The sequence below is a fragment of the Coenobita brevimanus genome, unplaced genomic scaffold (assembly GCF_032717465.1).
Source record: "Coenobita brevimanus isolate Jiangsu-jjx unplaced genomic scaffold, ASM3271746v2 jjx.HiC_scaffold_158, whole genome shotgun sequence".
NCBI lineage: Eukaryota > Metazoa > Arthropoda > Malacostraca > Decapoda > Coenobitidae > Coenobita > Coenobita brevimanus.
The window spans coordinates 1-12,223 of NW_027642427.1; the positions used below are offsets into that span (position 1 = coordinate 1).

General features: G+C 42.7%; 1 pseudogene; it reads left to right on the forward strand.

The window, feature by feature from the left end:
- Nucleotides 1–289: 289 nt before the first annotated feature.
- LOC145389618 (small ribosomal subunit protein uS10m-like) overlaps nt 290–12,223 on the forward strand; it is a 30,700-nt pseudogene continuing 18,766 nt past the window's right edge.

Sequence of the window (12,223 nt, forward strand, 5' to 3'; positions counted from 1 at the left end):
TGGTCAGTCAACATCAGTGAGTGTCTAGAGCTGAAATATGGTTTGATATTACTAGTCGTAACATCTAACAGTGTGTGTGGCTAATTTGTGTGTGTTTTGTTTTCTATTTTTACACCAGTCATGATAAGTCATTATGTCACGCTCAAGACCACGGGCGTTGACTGACCAGCAGTTGGAGGATATGGTCAATAGTACCATTTCCCTTAGGAAATTATAATGGAACCCCTAGATAGCCACGATATTGACACGGATGGTGAAGAACCGGAGACTGTGATACAATGTACTGAAGATGTGGGAGATACAAGTACGTCTGACTCGTGTTATAGTGACGCCACAAAAGGCACCTCCTAATGTTAGTGTGATACCACAAGAGGCAGTGCCAGTCCCCTCAATGTCCGTGAGTGGCTCAGCAGTGCCAGGCTGTGGGTGTGGTAGCCGTGCAGCGTGTGAGTATTTTTAGGGCCTTGTTCTGTATGGTCTGTAGAGTGTTGTAGTGTGTTTTGGTGAGGTTAGAAGCCCAGGCAGGGCTTGCATAATTCATCACTGTACGTATGTATTGTTTGTATACTGTGGTGATGGTTTCTTTGTTGTGTCCGAATGTTGTATGGGCAAGTGACCTCGAGGCATTGAGTCTTAGTGTTATTTTAATGTTTGTGATGTGTTGTTTAAATGACATTGATGTACTGTATGTTAAGCCGGGTACACACACGCGAACAGAACACCGTATCGTAACAAGGCCGTGTTGGGCGACGAATATACGGGTAACAAGGAGTGGAAATGATGAGTCTGTAACCGAACCTCGTCGCGTCGCGAACTGTCATGCGTCCCACCTCAAACAGTCGGAGTCAGTCCGTGTTTGGAGGTTGTTCCCACAATGGCAAGTTTACCTGTCGCAGCTGCCGCGTATATTTATATACATTATCATACAGCGAAGAGAAAGGAAAGAAAATGGGGGCAGTCACAGTGGTACATTACTCTAAAAACCTGTGTTATATATTTTTGTTTAGGGACCAGCCTCATACTGATTACTGAGCAGACTCGGCGTAGCGGCTGTACCCAGTTGATAGGTGTCGGACACACGTCCCGTCCACACATTGCGTAACCTCACCCTGTAACATCCTTTGATGCGACGCGCAAAAACCGATAATTGGTGGATCGGCAGCGAAGCTCAACGCATAACATATATGTTCGCTGTTGTTACCAGTGACGTTACGAGGTCCCGTCCACATAGGCGTTTTTGTTACACGACGGGGTTACGTTACGATGTTCTGTTCGCGTGTGTGTACCCGCTTTACACCAAGGATTTTGTGTGTGTGTGTGTGGTAGGGGAGTGTTGTTTATGGTGAGGTGTGGCATGTGACTGTTCTGTTGTCCAGTTTGTGAGAAGTCACTGTAGATTTGGCTGGGGCTAGTTTGAGCCTGTTTGTGGTGAACCATTCGTGTAGTGTGTTGAGGTAAGGTTGAATGATGTGTGCAGCTGTGTTTGCGTTTTGGTGCGTATTGTTATATCATCTGCATAGCAAGCTATGTGTATCTGTGGTGCGTGGGGTGTGGGTACGTCGTGTATGTATAGCTTAAAGAGTGTACGGGTCAGAAGACTGACCGGCAAATGTTACGTGTGCACATCTGCCTGCTAAGTAGTTTGCCAGCCATCGTTTTCTTATTGTGCATGTTTGAGTATTTTGTTTGTGAGGCTGTGGCGGGGGATGGCATCAAAAGCTTTGCTAATGTCTAGTGTGATTAGGATTGTTCTGTGTGGTGGCCTAGCTGAATTCATGCCATCGAAAACTCTCTGTGTAAGGTCTGTAAGAAGGGTGTTTGTGGAGTGTAGTGGCCTAAAGCCATGATGTGACTGGGCTAATGGAATGTGAGGTGTGACTTGTTGTACTATCAGTCGTTCAGTGACTTAAGAAGGGGTGCAGAGGAGTGTGATGGGGCGATGTGACGAGGGTAACGTAGGGTCTTTGTTGGGTTTAGGGTTAGTGATGATATTGCCATGCTTCAAGATGTTGGGTATTATGTTGTGAGTAGCTGTTGTTTGATATGTTGGCGAGTGCTTGTATGCCTTGTGGTCATAGGTGTTTAAGGTGAATGTTGCTTATGTTGTCTGGTCCACCGGCAGATGAGTGCTTGAGGTTGTTAATGACGTGCTTCGTCTGGTTATAAGTGAAAGGTGCGTAGTCTGAGTTTGTGGGGAACTGTCGCTTACGTCGGATGATACGCCGGTCTTTGGGATGGTGGTTTAGATGGCTGACTTGTGAAAAGTGATTGATGACAGTGCTTGTTGTTTGAGGGTATGGTGTCTCTTTGTTGTGATGACAGCGTGTGATTGTGTGGTGTTGCTGTTGGAAAGTGTGATGCTGTTTAGTGTTTCGTAGACTTTGCTGATGTTTGTTTTCCGGTCAAGTGTTTGGAGGTAATTTTTCCAGTTTTGTGCTTGCTGTTCTGATATTTTATTGTTTATTTGAGTGTTGAGGTCTTGCATTTGTATTTGTTGTACGGTGTCTTGTGTATGGAGTGTTGGGGAGTGTCGTAGTGTGTCCCGTTGTTGGATGAGGCCTTGAATTTCTGATGTGAAGTACACATGTATCCATGGCATGTGCACATAATGATCCATTAACTCTGTCTATATGTATGTATAGGTATATAGTGTTATGTGCACATGACCCAACAACTCTGGTTATTTATGTACCGTATGTATAATTGTATGCCATGTGCACATACCAATCCATCAACATTGGTTACACATGTATGTATGTGTCATGTGCATACGATCCATTAATTTTAGTAATGAATGTATGTCATGTGTACACAATGATCCCTTACCTTTGGTTATGTCTGTATGTATGTGTCATGTGCACATCATCCCTTACCTTGGGTTACGTATATATGTATGTATGCAAAAATGTATGCATGTATGTAATCATGTATCTATGAATGTATGTGTGTTGTCATATGCACATAACGATCGAATGACAAGTACTCTGGATCCAATTGATACCACAGTGATTCGGGGCTTTGAACTTCCGCCAATAACACGTTAATTGAAGCATTCATAGCGACACTGCCTGGCATGCAGGACCAGCAGTCGTTGATCAGATGCGAGGGAGTACACGTGATCCCCACATCCTCCGTAAATTTACGTCGTGGCAAGTAGCAGTGGTACCATTTGGAAACAGGGTTACCGATAGTGAAGGAGACCTTGTCTGTCACAAATATTTTGACAGTCATTACCTACGCTTGTGCGCTAATCTACTGAACATCAGTGAGTGTCTAGAGCTGAAATATGGTTTGATATTACTAGTCGTAACATCTAACAGTGTGTGTGGCTAATTTGCGTGTGTTTTGTTTTCTATTTTTACACCAGTCACGATAAGTCATTATGTCACGCTCAAGACCACGGCCGTTGACTGACCAGCAGTTGGAGGATATGGTCAATAGTACCATTTTCCCTTAGGAAATTATAATGGAACCCCTAGATAGCCACGATATTGACACGGATGGTGAAGAACCGGAGACTGTGATACAATGTACTGAAAATGTGGGAGATACAGGTATATCTGACTCGTGTTATAGTGACGCCACAAAAGGCACCTCCTAATGTTAGTGTGATACCACAAGAGGCGGTGCCAGTCCCCTCAATGTCCGTGAGTGGCTCAGCAGTGCCAGGCTGTGGGTGTGGTAGCTGTGCAGCGTGTGAGTATTTTTAGGGCCTTGTTCTGTATGGTCTGTAGAGTGTTGTAGTGTGTTTTGGTGAGGTTAGAAGCCCAGGCAGGGCTTGCATAATTCATCACTGTACGTATGTATTGTTTGTATACTGTGGTGATGGTTTCTTTGTTGTGTCCGAATGTTGTATGGGCAAGTGACCTCCAGGCACTGAGTCTTGGTGTTACTTTAATGTTTGTGATGTGTTGTTTAAATGACACTGATGTACTGTATGTTAAGCCGGGTACACACACGCGAACAGAACACCGTATCGTAACAAGGCCGTGTTGGGCAACGAAGATAGGGGTAACAAGGTGTGGAAATGATGAGTTCGTAACCGAACCTCGTCGCGTCATTAGCTGTCATGCGTCCCACCTCTAACAGTGGGAGTCAGTCCGTGTTGGAGGTTGTTCTCACAATGGCAAGTTTACCTGTCGCAGCTGCCGCGTATATTTATATACATTATCATACAGTGAAGAGGAGAAAGGAAAGAAAATGGGGGCAGTCACAGTGGTACATTACTCTAAAAACCTGTGTTATATATTTTTGTTTAGGGACCAGCCTCATACTGATTACTGAGCAGACTCGGCGTAGCGGCTGTACCCAGTTGATAGGTGTCGGACACACGTCCCGTCCACACATTGCGTAACCTCACCCTGTAACATCGTTTGATGCGACGCGCAAAAACCGACAATTGGTGGATCGGCAGCGAAGCTCAACGCATAACATATATGTTCGCTCGGGTGTCACCAGTGACGTTACGAGGTCCCGTTCACACAGGCGTTTTTGTTACACGACGGGGTTACGTTACGATGTTCTGTTCGCGTGTGTGTACCCGCTTTACACCAAGGATTTTGTGTGTGTGTGTGTGGTAGGGGAGTGTTGTTTATGGTGAGGTGTGGCATGTGAATGTTATGCTGTCCAGTTTGAGAGAAGCGTCACTGTAGATTTGGCTGGGGCTAGTTTGAGCCTGTTTGTGGTGAACCATTCGTGTAGTGTGTTGAGGTAAGGTTGAATGATGTGTGCAGCTGTGTTTGCGTTTTGGTGCGTATTGTTATATCATCTGCATAGCAAGCTATGTGTATCTGTGGTGCGTGGGGTGTGGGTACGTCGTGTATGTATAGCTTAAAGAGTGTACGGGTCAGAAGACTGACCGGCAAATGTTACGTGTGCACATCTGCCTGCTAAGTAGTTTGCCAGCCATCGTTTTCTTATTGTGCATGTTTGAGTATTTTGTTTGTGAGGCTGTGGCGGGGGATGGCATCAAAAGCTTTGCTAATGTCTAGTGTGATTAGGATTGTTCTGTGTGGTGGCCTAGCTGAATTCATGCCATCGAAAACTCTCTGTGTAAGGTCTGTAAGAAGGGTGTTTGTGGAGTGTAGTGGCCTAAAGCCATGATGTGACTGGGCTAGGGAAATGTGAGGTGTGACTAGTTGTAGTGTCAGTCGTTCAGTGACTTAAGAAGGGGTGCAGAGGAGTGTGATGGGGCGATGTGACGAGGGTAACGTAGGGTCTTTGTTGGGTTTAGGGTTAGTGATGATATTGCCATGCTTCAAGATGTTGGGTATTATGTTGTATGAGTAGCTGTTGTTTGATATGTTGGTGAGTGCTTGTATGCCTTGTGGTCATAGGTGTTTAAGGTGAATGTTGCTTATGTTGTCTGGTCCACCGGCAGATGAGTGCTTGAGGTTGTTAATGACGTGCTTCGTCTGGTTATAAGTGAAAGGTGCGTAGTCTGAGTTTGTGGGGAACTGTCGCTTACGTCGGATGATACGCCGGTCTTTGGAATGGTGGTTTAGATGGCTGACTTGTGAAAAGTGATTGATGACAGTGCTTGTTCTTTGAGGGTATGGTGTCTCTTTGTTGTGATGACAGCGTGTGATTGTGTGGTGTTGCTGTTGGAAAGTGTGATGCTGTTTAGTGTTTCGTCGACTTTGCTGATGTTTTGCGGTCAAGTGTTTGGAGGTAATTTTTCCAGTTTTGTGCTTGCTGTTCTGATATTTTATTGTTTATTTGAGTGTTGAGGTCTTGCATTTGTATTTGTTGTACGGTGTCTTGTGTATGGAGTGTTGGGGAGTGTCGTAGTGTGTCCCGTTGTTTGATGAGGCCTTGAATTTCTGGTGTGAAGTACACATGTATCCATGGCATGTGCACATAATGATCCATTAACTCTACGTCTGTATGTATGTATATAGTGTTACGTGCACATGATCCAATAACTCTGGTTATTTATGTACCGTATGTATAATTGTATGCCATGTGCACATACCAATCCATCAACATTGGTTACACATGTATGTATGTGTCATGTGCATACGATCCATTAATTTTAGTAATGTATGTATGTCATGTGTACACAATGATCCCTTACCTTTGGTTATGTCTGTATGTATGTGTCATGTGCACATCATCCCTTACCTTGGGTTACGTATATATGTATGTATGCAAGAATGTATGCATGTACGTAATCATGTATCTATGAATGTATGTGTGTTGTCATATGCACATAACGATCGAATGACAAGTACTCTGGATCCAATTGATACCACAGTGATTCGGGGCTTTGAACTTCCGCCAATAACACGACAATTGAAGCATTCATAGCAACAATGGCATGCAGGACCAGCAGTCCTGGATCAGATGCGAGGGAGTACACGTGATCCCCACATCCTCCGTAAATTTACGTCGTGGCAAGTAGCAGTGGTACCCTTACCGATAGTGAAGGAGACCTTGTCTGTCACAAATATTTTGACAGTCATTACCTACGCTTGTGCGCTAATCTAGTGAACATCAGTGAGTGTCTAGAGCTGAAATATGGTTTGATATTACTAGTCGTAACATCTAACAGTGTGTGTGGCTAATTTGCGTGTGTTTTGTTTTCTATTTTTACACCAGTCACGATAAGTCATTATGTCACGCTCAAGACCACGGCCGTTGACTGACCAGCAGTTGGAGGATATGGTCAATAGTACCATTTTCCCTTAGGAAATTATAATGGAACCCCTAGATAGCCACGATATTGACACGGATGGTGAAGAACCGGAGACTGTGATACAATGTACTGAAAATGTGGGAGATACAAGTACGTCTGACTCGTGTTATAGTGACGCCGCAAAAGGCACCTCCTAATGTTAGTGTGATACCACAAGAGGCGGTGCCAGTCCCCTCAATGTCCGTGAGTGGCTCAGCAGTGCCAGGCTGTGGGTGTGGTAGCTGTAGAGCGTGTGAGTATTTTTAGGGCCTTGTTCTGTATGGTCTGTAGAGTGTTGTAGTGTGTTTTGGTGAGGTTAGAAGCCCAGGCAGGGCTTGCATAATTCATCACTGTACGTATGTATTGTTTGTATACTGTGGTGATGGTTTCTTTGTTGTGTCCGAATGTTGTATGGGCAAGTGACCTCCAGGCACTGAGTCTTGGTGTTACTTTAATGTTTGTGATGTGTTGTTTAAATGACACTGATGTACTGTATGTTAAGCCGGGTACACACACGCGAACAGAACACCGTATCGTAACAAGGCCGTGTTGGGCAACGAAGATAGGGGTAACAAGGTGTGGAAATGATGAGTTCGTAACCGAACCTCGTCGCGTCATTAGCTGTCATGCGTCCCACCTCTAACAGTGGGAGTCAGTCCGTGTTGGAGGTTGTTCTCACAATGGCAAGTTTACCTGTCGCAGCTGCCGCGTATATTTATATACATTATCATACAGTGAAGAGGAGAAAGGAAAGAAAATGGGGGCAGTCACAGTGGTACATTACTCTAAAAACCTGTGTTATATATTTTTGTTTAGGGACCAGCCTCATACTGATTACTGAGCAGACTCGGCGTAGCGGCTGTACCCAGTTGATAGGTGTCGGACACACGTCCCGTCCACACATTGCGTAACCTCACCCTGTAACATCGTTTGATGCGACGCGCAAAAACCGACAATTGGTGGATCGGTAGCGAAGCTCAACGCATAACATATATGTTCGCTCGGTTGTTACCAGTGACGTTACGAGGTCCCGTCCACATAGGCGTTTTTGTTACACGACGGGGTTAAGTTACGATGTTCTGTTCGCGTGTGTACCCGGCTTTACACCAAGGATTTTGTGTGTGTGTGGTAGGGGAGTGTTGTTTGTGGTGAGGTGTGGGATGTGAATGTTCTGCTGTCCAGTTTGTGAGAAGAGTCACTGTAGATTTGGCTGGGGCTAGTTTGAGCCTGTTTGTGGTGAACCATTCGTGCAGTGTTGAGGTAAGGTTGAATGATGTGTGCAGCTGTGTTTGCGTTTTGGTGCGTACGTGTTATATCATCTGCATAGCAAGCTATGTGTATCTGTGGTGTGTAGGGTGCGGGTACGTCGTGTATGTATAGGTTAAAGAGTGTACGGGTCAGAAGACTGACCGGCAAATGTTACGTGTGCACATCTGCCTGCTAAGTAGTTTGCCAGCCATCGTTTTCTTATTGTGCATGTTTGAGTATTTTGTTTGTGAGGTTGTGGCGGGGGATGGCATCAAAAGCTCTGCTAATGTCTAGTGTGATTAGGATTGTTCTGTGTGGTGGCCTAGCTGAATTCATGCCATCGAAAACTCTCTGTGTAAGGTCTGTAAGAAGGGTGTTTGTGGAGTGTAGTGGCCTAAAGCCATGATGTGACTGGGCTAGGGGAATGTAAGGTGTGACTTGTTGTACTATCAGTCGTTCAGTGACTTAAGAAGGGGTGCAGAGGAGTGTGATGGGGCGATGTGACGAGGGTAACGTGGAGTCTTTGCTGGGTTTAGGGTTAGTGATGATATTGCCATGCTTCAAGATGTTGGGTATTATGTTGTGTGAGTAGCTGTTGTTTGATATGTTGGCGAGTGCTTGTATGCCTTGTGGTCATAGGTGTTTAAGGTGAATGTTGCTTATGTTGTCTGGTCCACCGGCAGATGAGTGCTTGAGGTTGTTAATGACGTGCTTCGTCTGGTTATAAGTGAAAGGTGCGTAGTCTGAGTTTGTGGGGAACTGTCGCTTACGTCGGATGATACGCCGGTCTTTGGGATGGTGGTTTAGATGGCTGACTTGTGAAAAGTGATTGATGACAGTGCTTGTTGTTTGAGGGTATGGTGTCTCTTTGTTGTGGTTACGTATATATGTATGTATGCAAGAATGTATGCATGTATGTAATCATGTATCTATGAATGTGTATGTAGTTTTACCGATAAGAAAATAGAAAAATATACATATATATATTATGTACACTCGCTGCAGAGTGTATCGGTGCACTGTGGGTCCGATGTCATCGGGAATGATTCGACCATGTGGCAGTGATAGCCCGTTAAGACCTGTATATATTATAACATTTACGGCCATTGCCTACTCATTATGAAGGACATAAGAGGTATCTGATATAGCAGTCATCTATCGTCAGAGATCCCTGCGTGTGAGAGGACAGAACCGTAATTTCCAGTTTCCTTTGTTCAGTGTGTCGTAATATTTAACCCATATTCTGCACCGATACTCTCAGGAGCGAGTGTACATGTTGTAATGACACAATACACATGTATCAATAAATTCACATACAAAATGCATTACAGTACATAACATATATATGTATCATTAGCATAAACCTGAAAACGCACGTACAATAAATGCCAACTATCATTCACTCAGGGTAGATGGCTGCGTTCGCTGGACAGCCATGTTGACATTCCATGATTGTTCAACAAGGGTTAATTGGGGCCTTGTTGCCCCTAATTCATAATGCAATACAAATGACTCTAATTCCACTAATCTGTTATAGTTCCTGTTTAGAATTTAGTCCAAAATAGTACTAATGGCACCATTTCTTTACTAGTTTTGGGTAAATATATCAAGGATGTCTTATATTTACATTTCCATATGGTTTAATTTGTACTGATAAAATGTAGTCTTGTATTTTTGGTATAATTTTCTTCCCTAGGGTTAACTCTGGTTAGCCTATGTATGTATGTATGTCATGTGCACATGATCCATTACCTATGGTTACGTGTATACCTATGTATGCATGTACGTAGTCATGTGCACATAATCCATTCCCATTATGTATGTATCTATCTATGTCATGTGCACATAATGATCCATTGACTTCGGTTGTCTGTATATATGCATGTACGTATTTATATGTAGTCATGTGCATATGATCCAATAACTTTATGTATGTATGTACGAACCGCACATAATGATCCACTGACTGGTTACGTCTGTATGTATGTACGTATCTAAGTAGTGTATAACGATCAATTACCCCTGGTTAGGTATGTATGTACGTATGCAGTGTCATGTGCACATAATCCATTACTTTGGGTTACTTATGTCATGTGCATATGACCTTTGGTTACGTACATATGTATGTAAATATGTATGTAGTCATATACACTTAGTGATCCATTACCTTTGGCCACGTATGAATGTATGTATGTATGCAGTGTCATGTGCACATAATCCATTACTTTGGGTTACTTATGTCATGTGCGTATGACCTTTGGTTACGTATATATGTATGTAAATATGTTAATGTGTGTAGTCATGTACACTTAGTGATCCATTACCTTTGGCCACGTATGTATGTAGGTAGTCATTGTACATAACGATCCATTACCTTTGGTTACGAAGGAATGTATACTGTATATGTATGTAGTGTCATGTGCACATAAGCCATTAAGCTGATAAGGGCGATAACCTTATAACCTTATATTTGTCACTTTAGATAAGTACAAGCAATATGCGCAAATTAGACATCAGGAATGACTAATGAACTCAGTAATAGCTCACTGTGGCACGACGATAACAAGCCACTCCATTGGCCAGTTCTTGACGCCCATTACACACATAATTAACCATAAAAAGTTATTTAAATGAAGCATGACAACAAATATTTCATTATTTCATAACACTGTATAGTTTTTAAGAATTACTACATTCAGACGAGAGTAAGCCAGCCTGAGTCAGACACGTAATGAGCTATGTTCCGAAACGGTAGCACGCTGGACCCCTGAGTGCAGAGCCACGACGCTACTCAGTTGTCAGTGAGATGTGCACCACAGCACGACGAGGTGATGGAGCGGGTGGCCTCCAGTCATCTGTCCCCAGTTGTACGTTGTCGTTGTTTAAAGGCTCCAACATGCTTGCATGTGTCGGCCTTGGTGACAAACATACATACATACATAACCAGTTAACTGAACATTATGCACACGTGACACTACATACATACATATACATACATGCACATACATGCATACGTAACCACACTACATACATACATATACATACATGCATACGTAACCACACTACATACATACATATACATACATGCATACGTAACCACACTACATACATACATACATATACATACATGCATACGTAACCACACTACATACATACATATACATACATGCATACGTAACCACACTACATACATACATATACATACATGCATACGTAACCACACTACATACATACATATACATACATGCATACGTAACCACACTACATACATACATACGTAACCACACTACATACATACATATACATACATACATACGTAACCACATTACATACATACATATACATACGTAACCACACTACATACATACATGCATACGTAACCACACTACATACCTACATATACATACATGCATACGTAACCACACTACATAACTACATATACATACATGCATACGTAACCACACTACATACCTACATATACATACGTAACCACACTACATACCTACATATACATACGTAACCACACTACATACCTACATATACATACGTAACCACACTACATACCTACATATACATACGTAACCACACTACATACCTACATATACATACGTAACCACACTACATACCTACATATACATACGTAACCACACTACATACCTACATATACATACGTAACCACACTACATACCTACAGTACATATACATACGTAACCACACTACATACCTACATATACATACGTAACCACACTACATACCTACATATACATACGTAAACAACAGAAACTACATATACATACGTAACCACACTACATACCTACAGTACATATACATACTTAACCAAACTACATACCTACAGTACATATACATACGTAACCACACTACATACCTACAGTACATATACATACGTAACCACACTACATACCTACATATACATACGTAACCACACTACATACCTACATATACATACGTAACCACACTACATACCTACATATACATACGTAACCACACTACATACCTACATATACATACGTAACCACACTACATACCTACATATACATACGTAACCACACTACATACCTACATATACATACGTAACCACACTACATACCTACATATACATACGTAACCACACTACATACCTACATATACATACGTAACCACACTACATACCTACACATACGTAACCACACTACTTACCTACATATACATACGTAACCACACTACATACCTACATATACATACGTAACCACACTACATACCTACATATACATACGTAACCACACTACATACCTACATATA